General features: G+C 40.8%; 1 protein-coding gene across 3 annotated transcripts in view; it reads left to right on the top strand.

Annotated features, from left to right (window-relative positions):
• PPARG (peroxisome proliferator activated receptor gamma) overlaps positions 1 to 17,169 on the top strand; it is a 56,273-nt gene continuing 39,104 nt past the window's right edge. Inside the window, exons 1-2 of one of the 3 annotated variants that reach the window (XM_083489008.1) lie at positions 157 to 275; positions 1,415 to 1,521. The gene's annotated coding sequence lies outside the window, so the exon portion shown is untranslated. Of the gene's footprint in view, positions 105 to 136; positions 276 to 1,414; positions 1,522 to 17,169 lie in introns of those variants that run through there. The other 2 variants (XM_083489006.1, XM_083489009.1) reach the window with 2 other exon arrangements.

Consider the following 17,169-nt stretch of genomic DNA (forward strand, 5'->3'; position numbering starts at 1 on the left):
CCGTGAGCCCTGGGAGGCGGCGCCTGTCCCTAGACGGGCCGGGCGGGGGAGTTCATGCCACTAGACGGGAAGAGTTTCTCCTGCTGCCGAGTTGACAGCGCCAGGTCAGTGTGTGAGCCGGAGAGGCAGCCAGAGCCTCTGGCGGCGCGGCGGGAAGCGGGTGGATGGACGGGAGGGCGGCGTTGCCCGCCCGCCTGCCTGCCGAAGGGCTGCGTCTGGCGGCGGCGTGACGCTGCAGGGAATTCCCGCCCGATCCGTGGGGGCGCGTGCCTGGGGTCTGTAGAGGGACGGAGGGAGGCTGCGCGTCGGGAAGGGCTTGTGGGGCTGAGACGGGCACGAGGGGACAGCGGCATCCCTGTGGGGCTCCAGGACACTTGGCTTGTGGGATGAGAGAGCGGGGAATGGGAAGGCTGTCTATATACTGAATGGTCGTCTGGGAGAGCAGAACTCACTTGCTCTCAGAAAGTTTTGTAGGGAAGGAGACAGAGACTGAGGTTTCTGAGGGGTGGGCTGGGGGGTTGAAAGGAGCAGGTATGGTTGGGGTCGGGGGCCACTAGGGCTTGGGGAATCGCTTACATGACGTCCAGAAGTAGACTCTGAACTCATTTAGTGCGAAGAAGTCTCTGTGTTTCCAGGCATAGTGTTGAGTGTGTTTTTACCTGTGCCATGCTCACATCTACCACCCATGGGCATAGCCAAGGGGAGGCAGGGGGAAGCTGTCCCCCTCCCCAAAAAAATCAAGTAAATTAATAAAAATGCTTAACGAACTGAGGTTCTGCCACCCCCTAAGATGAAGCCTGCCCCCCAACATATCCTGGCTACACCCAGGCTACCACCTATTAAATAATTGTTAATTACAGGTTAAAGAAATCCAATGGGATAGAATCTAGATACAGATAAAAAAGGGAGAGGTGATGGTAAAAGATTTCCTGGCAAGTACTGCCTTCGGAAAATGGGGGGAATAAAATCTCCCAGACCTCTATTGGTGATGGGCACATGTGGCCTGCCTTTGCATCAGGTCTGAACCATGTATCTTCCTCACGCTGTAATGGGAATGAGAACGCATTCTTGATAGGAATTCTGTCTGTGGTCCTTATGTGGTTTACGTTCATCATGTGGAAGAAAGGGCTATATATACATATAAGTGCTATTTGGAGGTGATACATTAAGTGGGCTTTCGTTTGCGTATGCCACAGGTGAATATGCCCACAATGCAGGACAGTTTGTTTGCAGAAACTTGTCCACCATCTGGGATGCTAAAAACTCAGAGGGCACCTCTTCTACCTGTGGTGCTAATGAGTGTGTTTAGTCAAGATGATGAGAAAGGGAGAAAGTTTGTTTCCTCATTTAGCTGAAACGTCTGGTGGATTTTTTAAAAAAATCATAATTTTTCTCTTTGCCTTCCAAACCACAGCAAGGAGCATGAGCGAGGTTCCAAGTATAATCCTGCCACAACAGAGATTATACATTGTGAAATAGATGATGCCTTGGTGTCATATCCCAAATCTGCAGGCGTGTTTTGTAAGTTTCCCACTGTCATTTCTCCCTAGGGCAGTATACACTATAGACTGCAAGTTCCTGTTAGTGTTGTAACTTTGAGGCAATATGTGTGAGTTATGATCCACCGTGGTAACAAGGTCATGATTTAATACCGCTGTGGCAGAGGACCAGTTTCTTCTCCTTACGTTGTTGTGATATGGTGAGGAAGCTGTTCTTTTCCTGGAGCCCCTTATGTAAAAACTGTAATTGCTCTTGATGGCAGCTTCTGAAAAATCAGATAGCTTCACATATAGGGTTGTTAATGAAAAATTATGCTCTTGAAATTTCCTGTCCTTATCCCTACAAGAGTTATAACAATGGATGACATAACAACTGCTGTTCAGAAACATATGGCTTGCAACTGGTGTTAGAGAAGACCTACTTAAATTAACAAACATGACTTAAGTTGGGGCTTTTCGTTTCTGTTGGTAATTTCTACTCTGAAATTACCTAGGTTGGATACCATCTGAACACCTTTTCAAACAATAAATTTGGAATTTAACAAAGTCTTTTAAAAAAGAAGATATGTGCAATGCAGCATTCTGGGAGAGGGAGAGTTTAGGGTGCAGTGATATCAACAGAGCTATGCTCACATTGATTTGTGAATCACCTATTTAATGCGAGCTGTCAAAGTGATCGTTACACCAGAGACTGGCTGTCTTGGGCTAAGACTGTTTCCCCTTGTGAAGCTAAAAAAACACAGTTGAAAAACTCTCCCACCAGTTGTGCCATGTGTGAAAGTTCTTAATGTGAGCGAGAGCATGAAAAGGAAATTGAACATAAAATTGCAGCCAATGTTATCACCATGTTATTGACAAGTGAGTGAAAATGGGTTTATTGTTGATAGCCAACCTACTGTTTCTTCCCACGCTGGAACATTATTCTTAAGGTATGGCTCATGTTGGCTTTTCAAGACTTTTCAAAAAGTTCCATAGCAGCTCTGATGCATAGGTAGGGTATAGATACTCTACACAAATGTATGTTCCATTATATCCACAAAGTTGTTTGTGAAAAATGGGAGCACGTGTCCACACTGAAATCAATTTAATTACAAAGTTAAGGCAATCACTAGGTTCCTATGTAAGCTGTGGCATAATAAACATTTGTACCCTTTTTTATACATGAAAGCAGAGGGGTGGGTTGTGGGGGTTTTTTGCATTTTTTCTATACTTAGGCTACAATCCTATACTTACATGGAAGCAAGTCCCATCTCACTTAATGGCCCTTATTTCTGAGTAGACATGTATAAGATTATCTGTGCACATGAAAAATGCTATGTGCAAACTGAGCCACAGAAATACATATTTTGCAGTAAATTTGATTCAAACACTCTAATCCAAAATCCACTTATAGCTCAGTTTGGTTCATGTTTAGTCAGAAGTATCCTGAGCTAAGTGTGCATAGGATGGCAGTTCTGGGATAAGTATATTGACTTTCAAATTGAATTTCTCAGTAAGTTTGCTGAAGATCACCGTTCTAGATAACTAACTCAGAATTATCCAATCTTTATACCTACAACAGTTAAGCTTAGCTGCAGAGGGCTAAGTCATGGTTTGGCTTGGCATTACACTGGAGCCCAGGCTTACAGTTTGTTTCCTCCAAACAAACCATAAGCAGTAAGCAAAGAACAAAGTTTAGCAGCCTGTTTCATTTGGAAAGAAACAAACTGTACACACATAAAACTAAATCAAACCATGGTTTTAACTCTCAGCAGTGTGGCAGCAGGAGTAGGAGAGGAGTGAAGCACTCACAATTTTTTGCTCCATGTACCAGTACATTGTACATTCACCATTAAACCATAATTTAACTGTGGTTTAAAGTGACCTGTGGACCAGCATTCATTCCGTTGTTTTCAGAGGCTCAATCTGTGAGACTCTACACTTTTTGACTTGCAAAAATTGATCAATCCCATTGACTGATATGTGGGTGTGCCCTGGCCAAAAGATAACATTTGCTTCTGTGCTGATGCATGCCTGCTTTCCTTCCAGCTCTATGATTCTATGATTTGACAAGCTCACTCCTGCAAGCATCTACACCTTTTGCACTAATTCAGCAAAGTACACACGACTGAACACACATACACTCTGAACGTACTATAATTGGTTTTGCTGTTGTTTCAATAGCAGTTTTCATTGTACAAACTGATTTAAGATGGTAACTGAAGTGGTTTATCAGAATGAACTGAGTGGACTCTGCAGTTGTACCCATTACCTAAGCTACTCGTGTCAAGGGCTAGTATTGCTTCCTTGAAACTTCTTTGCACTTTCTCAAGTCACAAAGTTTCCATCACAGATTGAGTTAAAGAGATGTTACTGCAACTTTTACTTCTGCACCTTGAGATATGTAGACAAGGTTTGAAAAATGAATTACCATTGGAATTAATTCCTACTGCAGGAATTGGGAAGTAATCAGCTAATATATTCTCACAAAGTACCCCAAAGTATGGCACACTACATCCTCCCTATTATTATTATTATTATTATTATTATTATTATTATTATTATTAAAAAGTGGCTGCAGCCCAGAAATGCACAGGGGAACATATATGTTTTGTGTTGAAACAGAGACTTCCATCCCACCACCATCATCAAAAGCTTTTTTTCATTCTTTTTTCTGTGTGGCATTAAAAAGCACCTTCTGGTGTGATCCTGAAGACTTTCTCTTAGGAGAAAGGAAATAAAATCTGCAACGCATGCTTGTAATCCTTTGGACACATGCAAAGGGACTGACAGGAGTGAAGTATTTATCTGCTCCACATACATAAAAAAAACCTTTGGAATAGAATATAATAGTTTATATTCTAGAGAGCCAGTGTGGTGCAGTGGTTAAGAGCAGTAGTCTCATAATCTGGGGAACCGGGTTCGTGTCTCCGCTCCTCCACATGCAGCTGCTGGGTGACTTTGGGCCAGTCACACTTCTCTGAAGTCTCTCAGCCTCACTCACCTCACAGAGTGTTTGTTGTGGGGGAGGAAGGGAAAAGGAGATTGTCCGCTTTGAGACTCCTTAAAGGGAGTGAAAGGCGGGATATCAAATCCAAACTCTTCTTCTTCTAGTTTCACAACAATCAGAAATCTAGGGGAGATTTGCACAGTCATTTAATATGCCAAAGTCAATGTTATTAGGGGCTTTCCCTCAACAGACATATGGGTCAGTGGCCACAAACATTTATTTATTATAATATACATAGAAATCATCTGCTGGGGGGGGGGAGGCTGATATTTGTAAATGATAAATGTGCCTGTATGCACACTGAGTAATAAGGGCAAATAGCAAATTTGGTATGGGCAATTTCACATTGATGCGAAGGAATAATGACTTCCAATATTGTGAACCTATGTTTCTAAGGTTAGAAGACTATGCTTATCTACTGCCCCACACATACTTGAACCATTTGCAGTACCATGAAGACATAGGAAATAGTAATAGTAGTCATTATTATTACTATTATTATTATTAATGAAGATGTCTGTGACTGAACAATTTTATAGCCTTACAGGAACTGCTATGTGTAGATGGTATTAGAGAATGTACAGTGTGAAGCTGCACTACAACATGCAACTTTGCCAGCAAGCCTGCATTGTTTTGTGAGACGCAATAGTGTGTGGCAGTGTATAAGAGCCTTTTGAAGGGTTAACACCCCATCAGTCTTTTTTAGCTGCATAAAACATCTGGCCCATAGAATCACAGAGCTGGAAAGGACCCCGAGATTTCATTCTAGTCCAATGAAGGAATCTTTTTCCCAACAGGGGGGCTCGAACTCACAACCCAGTGATTAAGAGTCTAAGGCTCTACCAGCTGAGCTACCTGACTCATTCGCCTCATGAACTCCTAAAATCAATCGATGGACTGGTGATGGTCCAAAGACATGCCGAAGCCACCTCTTTTCCTCATGACTAAGCATATCATCTGCATACCAGGCAGTCTTTACAGAGCCAGGACAAAGTCTATGAATTCAATACTACGAATCCCAAAGTCCCATCTTACTGAACAACAAGTCATTTACTTGCTACATTGCTGGTTGATAATTAGCAATGGTTTTTTTTAAAAAAAAAAAGGAGAAGAAAGCTTTGGTCCATCTATTCATTATTGTAACAGTATTAGGGTTTGGTTTTTTAGCATAGCAAAACTACCACAGATAGAAAGAGAAATCTGAGGCGAAACTAAGGAATGATTCACACTGGTGTGCCTATCACACAAACACACACTTCTGCAGGCCAGCATATGAGCAGTTTCCATTGAAAGGACTTGTGTCTGAGGTGATGTGAATATTCTGACTGTGGTTTTTAAATCTGCAATAAGCTGTCTCGCATCAGGTTTTGTTTTTCTGCCGAAATAAATATATTTTGAATAAATACATTTGTACTCTACTTTGGCATCCATGGTGACAGTGGTATGTGAGTTATGTTAATTTCAGGGGGGAAAGAAATTCAGATTAGCCATTGCCTGCGGCTTATTGTATCTTCTGATCTAGCCCTCAGAGATGAACTCGGTTGTCCATTGCTGTAATAGGGGTTTCAAGAATAGGATTGAATGCAGGCCCCCCCCCCGCCACACCTCACAGCACACGCACGTCCCTGATGTGGCGTGTCCGAGTTTCATAGGGCCGCTGACATGACCAGCCCTGAGATTCTTCCTGCAGACCAAATGCAGTTTTCTAGCCACAGAGCAACTGCTGGAAGCTGCGCTGAGGAACAAATGAGGTGGGGAGGGGTGGCTTAACCCTTTCACTCTCTGCAGTTTGACCGCTTCACATGCCCCTTCAACCACTCATGGGGAAAAGGTTTCTGAGGACCCTGTCCCCCCCCCTCCTTCCCGGTGGTAGCAAAGCAGCTTGTGGGTAGGGGTTGTAGAATTTGGAGAAGTGAAGAAGTGAAGCCCCCCCCCCCATTCCAACCTCCTATGACTGTGTTTTGTTTTGTTTTGTTTTGTTGTTGGTTTTTTATTTGTTTTTAAATGGGGATATCATATAAGTTGCTGTCTTATGTAGTTTGATGCATAGTTGGAGACAGAAGTCTGTGTGCATTCTGGTTCTGCGAAAGTTCAAAAATCACAGGAAAGTAATGCTTTTCCATTTTCATGTGCATCCATCAAAGGTGCCAGTCTCTTATCATGGCCCCGTCCTGCTGCTTTATACAGTGGTACCTCAGGTTAAGTACTTAATTCGTTCTGAAGGTCCGTTCTTAACCTGAAACTGTTTTTAACCTGAGGTACCACTTTAGCTAATGGGGCTTCCTGCTGCTGCCACGCCGCCAGAGCACGATTTCTGTTCTCATCCTGAAGCAAAGTTCTTAACCCGAGGTACTATTTCTGGGTTAGCGGAGTCTGTAACCTGAAGCGTATGTAACCTGAAGCGTATGTAACCCGAGGTACCACTGTATATCTGTTGCTGTTCCCGAGTATTCTATGCACCCCTTCTGTCCTTCCTTCCTTACTATGACCCAAACCAAAAGTTGTTTTTGTTTTGTTTTGTTTTAAATCCCTCCAGTGTTTCTATTTAAATTATTCTGATTGAATTAAGCAATATTCTTAATATTTAGAAACTCTGAAATATTTTCAGTGAGGAATGTATGTTGTCATGTTGTATTGTTTGGCAGGGGTGGCAGCGATTCTAGACAGGAATACAGCTTTGGAGAGTGAGTAATTTTAGATTAATGTATGTAACACGTTTGCAGGTTAGAATAGTTTCTGCTGTCTGTTGGTCATCAAACCACTGTCTTGTTGTAGCAGAGTGGTCAAATATATTCATAGGTGTGGAGGATTGTAAAATAAGTTTTCTCATGCTGTTTTACAGCTCAGCAGTGATGATAACAAATTGCCTGAGGATCTGGGATTCCTTTATTCTTTCTCATGTCTGAGTGGGATAACTGTAGGTTTCTCTTGATCTTCATTCCTGTTGAACAGGAAAATATTCAGCCATGGATCTTCCAGCTATATTTCTCTGAATGCATCTTTTAAAACCCATTAGAAACTGTTGAGAATAAAAACCTGTTCCTAGATAACTAGAGAATCAAGTAATGAAGCTTTTCCTAAACTATGTCACTTCAGCTTATAGGTCAGTTCACATACAAGTTGAATGCTACTGTGTTTGTTTGTTTGTTTGTTTGCTTGCTTGCTTGCTTGCTTGTTTTAAACCTCACTGCACAAACAAAAGGAACCTCTCAGGGCTTCATCCAGATACGGCATTTTTCTATATGCAGGGAGGTGGGGTGATTTTAAAAATAATAATAGATGGTCCAGTGAGAGCTGGACCATAAAGAAGGCTGATCGCCAAAGAATTGATGCTTTTGATTGATTGATTGATTGATTGGTGCTGGAGGAGACTCTTGAGAGTCCCATGGACTGCAAGAAGATCAAACCTATCCATTCTGAAGGAAATCAGCCCTGGGTGCTCACTGGAAAGCCACATCATGAGAAGAGAAGACTCCCTGGAAAAGACCCTGATGCTGGGAAAGATTGGGGGCACTGAGGGTCAGTGTGGTGTACTGGTTATGAGCAGTGGACTCGTAATCTGGTGAACCAGGTTCGATTCCCCGCTCCTCCACATGCAGCTGCTGGGTGACCTTGGGCTAGTCACACTTATTTGAAGTCTCTCAGCCTCCCTCACCTCACAGAGTGCTTGTTGTGGGGGAGGAAGGGAAAGGAGATTGTTAGCCGCTTTGAGACTCCTTCAGGTAGTGATAAAGCGGGATATCAAATCCAAACTCTTCTTCTTCCAAAGTGGTAACACTTCTCTTCTACCTGTATATACTAGAAAGCAGATACAGTAGAGACGTACTGAACTACTGAACAAAATTGTAGGATTTCGGAGTGAATGCACTTCCTGCTTGGCTTTGAAGTGAGCACCACACCAATGCTATCAGGAGCTGACTTACATACTGAATCAGAGTATTTATTAGTTGACCTCAGTATTCTGACAGGTGCTCTTCAGGGACTCAGGCAGAGATCATTCCCAGCTCTGGTCCTTGAAACGCGTGCGTTGGAGCCTTATGCATGCGAAATATGTGCTTTTGTCAATGTACTGCACTTAATCCCCCCCCCCCCCAGGGAAAGGCTTTCTTATGCCACAGTGCTGCAGTGGGACAGTTACTCTCCCAAAATGTAGATTACCCCTGCTATAGGGTATATGAATGTTGGGAAGGGTAGGACTTCTTTAAGCACCTTGACAGTGAGATGTGGGTTTTTTTTCTTTTTCTTTTTGAACATATGATATTCTGTAGCTTCTTGAATATTCCATATATATGCTAAATTATCATTTCAAATAATGCTTTTTGGGTCCTTTTTGCATCAAAATTGTGAAAGAGATTCGGATCTTAATAACACAAGGCTGTTTGTGACTTCAAGCCAGGTGATATGAAAAGAAAAATGTTAATTACAGGCTTTTGTAACTGGCTGATAATTGAAACAGTGATGGTCAGAAGAACAGGTTTTACAGCACAAGCAGTTTGATTATCTCTATTAGGAGCTTAAGGAAAAGGTGACACACATTTTCTAATATTTATTTGCACAAGACCCTCCCTCCCCATGGCAGTTATTTCTTTTTGGAAGTCTACAGTGAGAGGGAGCTAGCTAAGCTCAAACCTTTTTGAAATGACCCCCAGGTTCCCTTCCAACTTTACATACTATGATTCTATGAACAGAACTTAAGTTTTTGATTGATTGCCGGGCTTGCTACTCCAGCAAAATAAGGACTTGGTACTTAACCGCTACAGTTATTGGATGACACAAACCTGCATATTACACCAGCAGTGCGGCCAGATACTGTGGACCATATTTGTAGGACTAAAAGGTAACACTTGGGTCACTCTACCAACTATGAGGTCCTGGGTTCCATGTTTGATTGTTAGTTTCTCTTAGTGTGGGTACAACCAGTGAAGGGTTTCTAAGGCTGTATCTTATGAAACATCAAACACATGCATGTAGATTCTGAACCCATCAACAGTAAAAGTTGATATCCTTTTTCCAATAACAACCAGTGAGTCCCAGAACAATTAGTGAGCCTTACTCATGAGTAAAATAAGCATAAGACCAGAAGTTCATACAGTGTATTTAAAAGCAGAGTTCCGTCCTTCCAAGAATCTCTTAAGATAAAACTTTATTATTCATTCTTCAGTATGATCCTGCTGTTCCTGCATGGATTGAGGATGAAAACTGAGACAAGACCTGACATATTTTGAAATAATTATTCTGGCCAGAACACTGGTATTCTGGCCAGAACACCAGTCTTTCATAACTCAGAAATCCACACAGATAACAAAATTTATTTATTTATTTATTTATTGTTATGAATCACCTTCCACATTTTAAAGTACATGAGAAAGTATGCAGTAAAAACACCAAGAACAAAAAACACATAAGTTCCAAAATATAGTAACAGCTGCCTTCCATGCTGGCCATGGGCTAATTATTATCTATCAGTGTTGAGTGAGCCCAGAGATTTCAGCTGCTGATGGCTATATGATGCTGAGTGGGTTGTTTACTACTTAATGCGATAACTGACTGCTTGATAGTGCTGGTAGTCAATATATCAACCACATATTTCACGAAATTACCTCTGGTTGCTAATCTTTCTCCCCACCTTAACGTTTTGTGAGGCATCTGGGAAAACCTGAGTACATTCAAACCTTTATAACTAAAATGAATACACCTTCATCACTTTGATTTTCTGTGCAATACTATGCATGTCTTCTTGGATATAAATCTCACTGAGTTCAGTGGGGTTTATTTCCAAGTAAGTGTATTAGAACTGGGCTATCTTCCATTATCCTTTACTTTTTTGGGTTAGGTTAGGCACCATGTTCCTCTACTATTTTATATCACCAGCTTGGAAAGAAAGAAAGCTAGCGATCCTCACAATGAATTTAAAATATTCTCCCAATATTCTGTTCTTTCTATTAGTTCAGTCCAACCTGGTTGTTGAATTCCTGTCTGGCAGTAACTCTTTTTGTTGGTGATGATGTTCTAGCTTAATATAATCATAACTACTTTGAAATATTGCTTACACCTGAAAAACAGTATATAAGTGAAATAAAACGCATGGAAGATATACTCATAAATGTATAATGATCTATGTATTTGTGTTCTATAATTCACATCCATTTTATTATGCTGTGCTGCCAATACTTTCTCTTTGAAACCCATCATCCTGATCTTTTTTAAATCTCTTTTTGATCACTATTATTATTATTATTAATTTCATTTCTATACCACTTTATATTTTAAAGAAAAAATCTTAAAGTGGTTTACAACACATGAAAACATCAAATAAAACTATCCAGAATAATGGATTTTAATGTATGATATATTAGTGTATTTTTGGTCTTTGTGGAAGCAGATGGGTGAGGTACAAATTATTATTATTATTATTATTATTATTATTATTATTATTATTATTATTAATATATTCAAGGAAAATATTTCAGATCCTTCTCCAAGTAACATTTTGCTTTCCCCATATTTATTTACCTACTTAATTTAGCTCATAGCATAACAGAAATAATCTAGGAAGCCAATGTGGTGCATAGCTGTCAACGTTTCCCTTTTTAAAGGGGAAATTCCCTTATTCCGAATAGGATTCCTCGCAAGAAAAGGGAAAAGTTGACAGCTAAGATGTGGTGCAGTGGTTAGAGTGTCAGACTAGGACCTGGAAGATCAGGGTTCAAATCCCAACTCAAGTCATGAAGCTCAGTGGGTGACCTTGGACCAGCCACAGCCTCTTATCGTACCTCAATGGGTTGTTGTATGGATTAACTGAGAAGGGGAGTGAACCATGGACAAAAAAGTTGGACATGAATGCAATAAAGTGAGACATAAATGCAATAAGCACTATGTTCAGTGTTCTGTGTGTCATCACTTAAAAGTGCTAATTCCTGAATTAGCTTCTGCAGAAGCATTATCCCTACATTTATTTCTGTCTCATTTTAGTCACGAATACAGTTTTTCTATAGCGGCAGAGAGTTGCAGACGCCGCATTAAACAGCTGATCCCATGCATCATTCACTGTTGCACCCACCGTATAATGTGATGTAATGTTGTGGTTGTGAAAGTCATGTGCACATCTTTCCATTCATTCTGACTGACAGGATGTTGGTTCTATGTAGGCGAAAGTTCAAGTGATGATTTAGAAAGTCTTTCCAAGTGCCTTATCTTTGTTTAACGTTTTTTAAAAAAACGTTGTTTTCCAAACAAGAAGCGCTTCTCCATGCAGAAAAATGCATGGGATGGCTGGCAGGAATTTGCAAAGCCTATAATATGTTCTGTGTTCACAGTATTTTGGAATATTTGCGTTATCTTTGCTCTGAGACATAGGAGGCATATTGTTTTCGGCATATTTTGTGTACATTATTTTTCAGAAAGCAAAATAAGATGGGATTAACTGTGTTAAGACAGGAGTTCTGGGATGCTGGCCGAATTTTCTGGAAGAAGCAGAAACTGAAAGTGTTTCTAGATGACTATAGGGAGAAGGGTTCACACAGGAGCTGAGGGGAAGAATTTGGAAGTGTGTGGTGGTGAGGTTTTAAAAGTTAATTGTGTTAGCATTTTTAGAGTATATATTAATATGAAAGAGGAGGGAAATCTCAGAGGTTGCCTTGGAACCATTCCCCCAAACCAGTCTGCTCTTGAAATATGCCCACATCTGGCAATGTCTGGAATTTTTAGTACATGTTGTGAAAGCAACGGAATATTAGTCTTTGGGAAGGCTGTTGCTCTTCCTGCAATATGTATAACATCCATTATTTTCCAGTGGTACTGGGCAGAAGATAATATAACAGGGGTCAAGATGAGATGTGGAGTAATAGATTACATGCTCCATCCCTGCTATCAGCTGGATATTATAGCTCATTTATCAGTGAGGTGTGTGTGTGTGTGTGTGTGTCTGTTTCATGTGCACCAGTTTGCTCAGTGGCATCCCAGGGTGCCTAATCAGCTACATAATTTTATACCATTTTGCTAGTCTTATAGCAGCTGAAGGTGAAGGCTTGCAGAGAGACGGAGGCTGTGTTTGGATGGTCATATCATGACTTAATAAACTGAGGTGTTAGGAAGCTTTGTGCTCATGTCTGCAGCTCCTTTCCTTCTCCCTTCCTGAGGGTTTGAAGTTGGTTGAAAATGCTGGTTTGTTCCAAACCTCGTGTCTGTTGCTTCCCAGTTTTCACACAACCACATGGTTGTTTTTTTAATAAAGATTTCCTGGTTTACTGGGAAGTGAGGAGAAAAGGGATTGCATGCAAAGGCAATGGGTTTGTGCAGACATAATGCCTAGCTGTGATTTATATCATTTAACCATGGCCTTAATGTAAAAATGTATTTCAGGGCTGCTTTGTGCATGATATTGGACTTTTTTAAAAAAAGTAAAACACAAGGTCCTGAGTATAATGCGATTTGGAGAGTGGGGAAGGGAAAATGTGTCCCTTGTGCTTTCCTCCCAGCTTTAACATCCCCATATTGTTAGGCGAATGATAGTTCAGTTATTATAGCATGAGACTCTTAATCTCAGGGTTGTGAGTTTGAGCTCCTGCATTTCAGGGCGTTGGACTAGATGGTCCTCATAGTTCCTTCCAACTCTATGATTCTATATAGTATAGGCATAGTAACTCCCTCCCCCAACCTAGCTGACTCTACAAACATTCTGTGGCCCAACAGTTCTATTTTCTGGATTCTTAAAGAAAATGTACAATAGGTATTTGCATTCTGAGCAAGCCTCTCTGTGTACAGTGGTACCTCAGGTTACATATGCTTCAGGTTACATACGCTTCAGGTTACAGACTCCGCTAACCCAGAAATCGTGCTTCAGGTTAAGAACTTTGCTTCAGGATGAGAACAGAAATCGTGCTCCGGCGGTGCGGCAGCAGCAGGAGGCCCCATTAGCTAAAGTGGTGCTTCAGGTTAAGAACAGTTTCAGGTTAAGTACGGACCTCCGGAACGAATTAAGTACTTAACCCGAGGTACCACTGTATTTAGAAATCTGCACCTTATATTTATACCTTATCTTGTAGTAGTTCCGAACTGGTAAGAGATAGGATCAGCAAAGTTTGGCATTAAAGGCAATAAGAATTCAAGATGACAAACTAATAACTTAAATTTAAAATCTTAGGCAGTTGCTAATGTAAGTAATATGTTGCCTTAGTGAAGAAATCCTGCAGCTTCTGCTCGTGTTCATAATGATGGCTTGCTTTGACGGCTGAAGCCTCTTTCCCTTTGCTTATCCTGCTAAAATACCATTATTTTGCAAAGACAAAACAAAGAAGGCTGGGTGGCCTCATATAGAAGATAATAGTGCAGATAGAAACAACAAGCTACTTATCAAGTATAAGATTCTCCAAAAACTGTAAGAGCAGATTGATAAACCAGTAGTACAATGTCAAACAATAAGCAGCTTGAGTTGGGAGCTATAAATTAGGGTGAGGGAACAAAGCTGGATTTTGCAAACGGGTTGGGGGAAGAGCAGAGAGAGGAAGACTGAGAGATGTCATGGCGCATACTGAGCAAGGTAATAGTTTTTAATAAGACTGATATAGTTTGGATATATTTCTGCATCGTTACCTTGGGAGAAAATGTATTTGAACAGTGTTCAGATATCTTGGGTCCAAACTATTTGTTGTTGGGGGGGGGGGGGTCTTGACGCTTCGCTGTTGTTGCAAAAAGTAAGGCTGAATGAGACCTGGCTGCAACCCAGAGCTGTTTTTAGTTGCGGAGTAGAACATGCGTAGGCTTAGAATTTTAACCCCACAAATACCATATACGATTAATAGCAGCTTTTAGAAGAGGGGACCGTCAGCATAAGGGCTGCAGCAGTGTGTTAGTGGTCGAGAAGCTCCCCAAATGCAGTGACCTCACCTTTAGTTTGGCCCTAATGTCCAGCAAATCAAAGTCTGCTTTGGACTGATATATAAGGCAAGAAGCTTAAAAGAAAAAGTTTAGAAAAGGAACAAATCCCCACCCCAAAGTAAAATACAATATATAACAACATAGCGAAGAGAGAGGTCATAAGCATATTGTACAGCTTTAATATTTGTCAAACTTCTTGCTTATCTGAAAATCAATACGATTTTTTAAAAAGAAAATTAGAGAAAGTGCCTCTGATTTTGTATACCTGTGCAGATTATGAAACCTTCTCATGCATGCAGGCATTAGGACCCAGTTGTGAATTGGGCTTTGGCTTTACTTTGGCAGATGTGTACCTGCACTATGCAAGAGCAACAGGGGCAGAGCAGGGGTGGTGGAAGGAGCAGAGATGCCCTCATATATTTTTAGAGGGCATATTGGCCTTATTGAGAAGGAGGATTTATCTTGTCCAGATGTGTTCCTAGGCTTATGTATTTGAGCAGAACTAGAATATCATTTAAATCAATAAAGATTTTGCATTTAGTAAATCTCAGATTTGGGCAAGGGCTGCAGTCCAATTTCATAATTTTACAGCATTTATGAAAAAGAGCACTTTTTATTTCACCATTTTCAGTTTCTAACCTCGACAACACCTCTAAAAGCGTCTAAGCCTGTATGCAGATAAGTGTAGAGTTCTCCGTTTCCTTTAAATTTATACGTCAGTGTCCTAAAGTTTGGGTTCTTTTATGTAGTATTCAAAAAGATGATTGTAGTATTTAGTCTATGGGAGAGTCCATTCCAGAGTTAATTTGTAACTAAAGCAAATGAATCTATAAAAAGAAGAACGGTTACATAAGAAATATGTCAAGAAAAAGGAGGCCCTGATAAGGGCTATCTGAACCAGTTTGATCCCAGTTATTTTATGGCTTTGGAATTCAATTATAGGTGTGCTGGGAGTAGCAAATCACAATTCTGTAAATTAATGGGACACAAATATCTTTATCAAAGTCTGTGTGTGTTCACATGCTGCAAAGTTCAATCCTGCCTTCCGTAAATAAACTCTTCGGAGCTACGCTGTATACCTCTGCTGAAACTGAATGCCAAAGCAACAGAAGTGCAGATACAGCACTGACTGAATCATTTTCCAAACACGCACACTGATATGAAATACTATGTTAAACAAGATTAGCAAAATCAATTGGTTTTTCCTTCTGGGAAGCGTTTTACTTTACACTAGCAGCATTTTTTTCTTCTGCAGATGTCACAATCCTTGGTATTAAATAAGGCAGAGGATTCAAAGTATGGTAGCGATGTGTTCAGATAAATTGCACCTACTCAAATGTGTGTGGTGCCTATGGTCTGTCTTCTCTCCAGGTGGCTTTATCTAATGTGGGTAATGCCTTTCTTCTTACATAAAGTAAAGAGATTAGCTTCAGATTAATTGCAAATTAAATTCCGTGATGTAATCTATATAGATTTTTGTTCTTAAAAATGCCTACGCCTGTCTTCTCATAAGAATTACTCAGCGCCACTTTCCAGTCATTTACAGCAGTATCCTATGCATGTCTCCTCAGAAGCAAGCTCCACTGAGTTCATTGGGTCTGATTCCCAGATCTCAGATTGCAGCCTTGAAAGAGAAAGAGCTTTTCCCTTGAAATTTAGTGGGCATGTAATGTGATGTAATTAAGGATATGTTGGGCACGGTGCTCTCATTAAGGAGATGTCAGGCATGGCGCTCTCATTACTCTGGATTGCTTTATTACACATCTAAACTTGAATAACTCCGTGTGTGGTGACTGCTGTTAATGCAGGAGAGAAAGTGAAAGATTGCCATTCTAGTTGGGGTTGATCTTGTGTTACAGACACTTCAAATGCATAAATGAATTTAAGTTTCACATTTGAAAATTGGGGAGAGGATAGACAGGTCACAGTTCCCTGAAATGGGGCAATTATACTCGTATTTTCCATGTAGTGAAAGAAACAGACCACATTTCTTTCACCACATTTGCACATTGTGCTAAGCCTTACTTTAGTATGATGTGCGCAAGCAGGAATGAACTGCAGACGGCCCTTCTCCTGCACAGCCTCCGGAGGAAGAGTTTGGAACTGTTGCCTCCTTTCCCCCTTAACCAGGGTTGCTTGTGTTATCAGGTGTGGCAAATGCTATTAACACTAACTGTGGTTAATATCAAAGAAACCAACTTCCAACCAAGGCTTATGAAGTGGGCTTATTGAAGTGAACCATAGTTAGTGTTAACCACAATTCTGGATCCAGACAACATGGCAAACTGTGGTTAACTAAAAAGTAGAAGTGAAAGCTTCTAAGGAGGGAGACTATAAGCCCAAAACTATTTATACAAGATGATTTAGCATAGAAAAGGTGCATGGTGTATTTGGAGAGCCATATTCCCAACTGCACGCAGTCATTTTGTTGCTTACATGCACCGAACCTGTGCCTAACATGGCCTGCAAAGCGCAGTGTCTGTCTTGGGCAATGGGTCTTACAACCTGGCTAGCATATCTGATGTGGTCAGCTTCCTTTTCTTTTCTTTTTTTGCAATCGGCCACTTTATTAGGTGTGTAGAGGGTCAAGATCACGGATCATCTATGTTAGGAGTGCTGTTGTAGTTTGAAATTATGATGAAAGGTTTGGTTGGTTAAGTGTGTGTTTCCCTTTTGTTTGAGGTGGTTTTAGATTATTAGGGAAGTAGTGGGGAATCTTATGCAGCTGAACCGAAGAGAGTTAGGGGTAGGAGACAGCATGTATAGAACAGTTGTTATAAAAGTTAAAGGGCTTATCTGAAATTC

The sequence above is a fragment of the Podarcis liolepis genome, assembly GCF_965112155.1.
Source record: "Podarcis liolepis genome assembly, chromosome: 2".
Classification (NCBI taxonomy): Eukaryota; Metazoa; Chordata; class Lepidosauria; order Squamata; family Lacertidae; genus Podarcis; species Podarcis liolepis.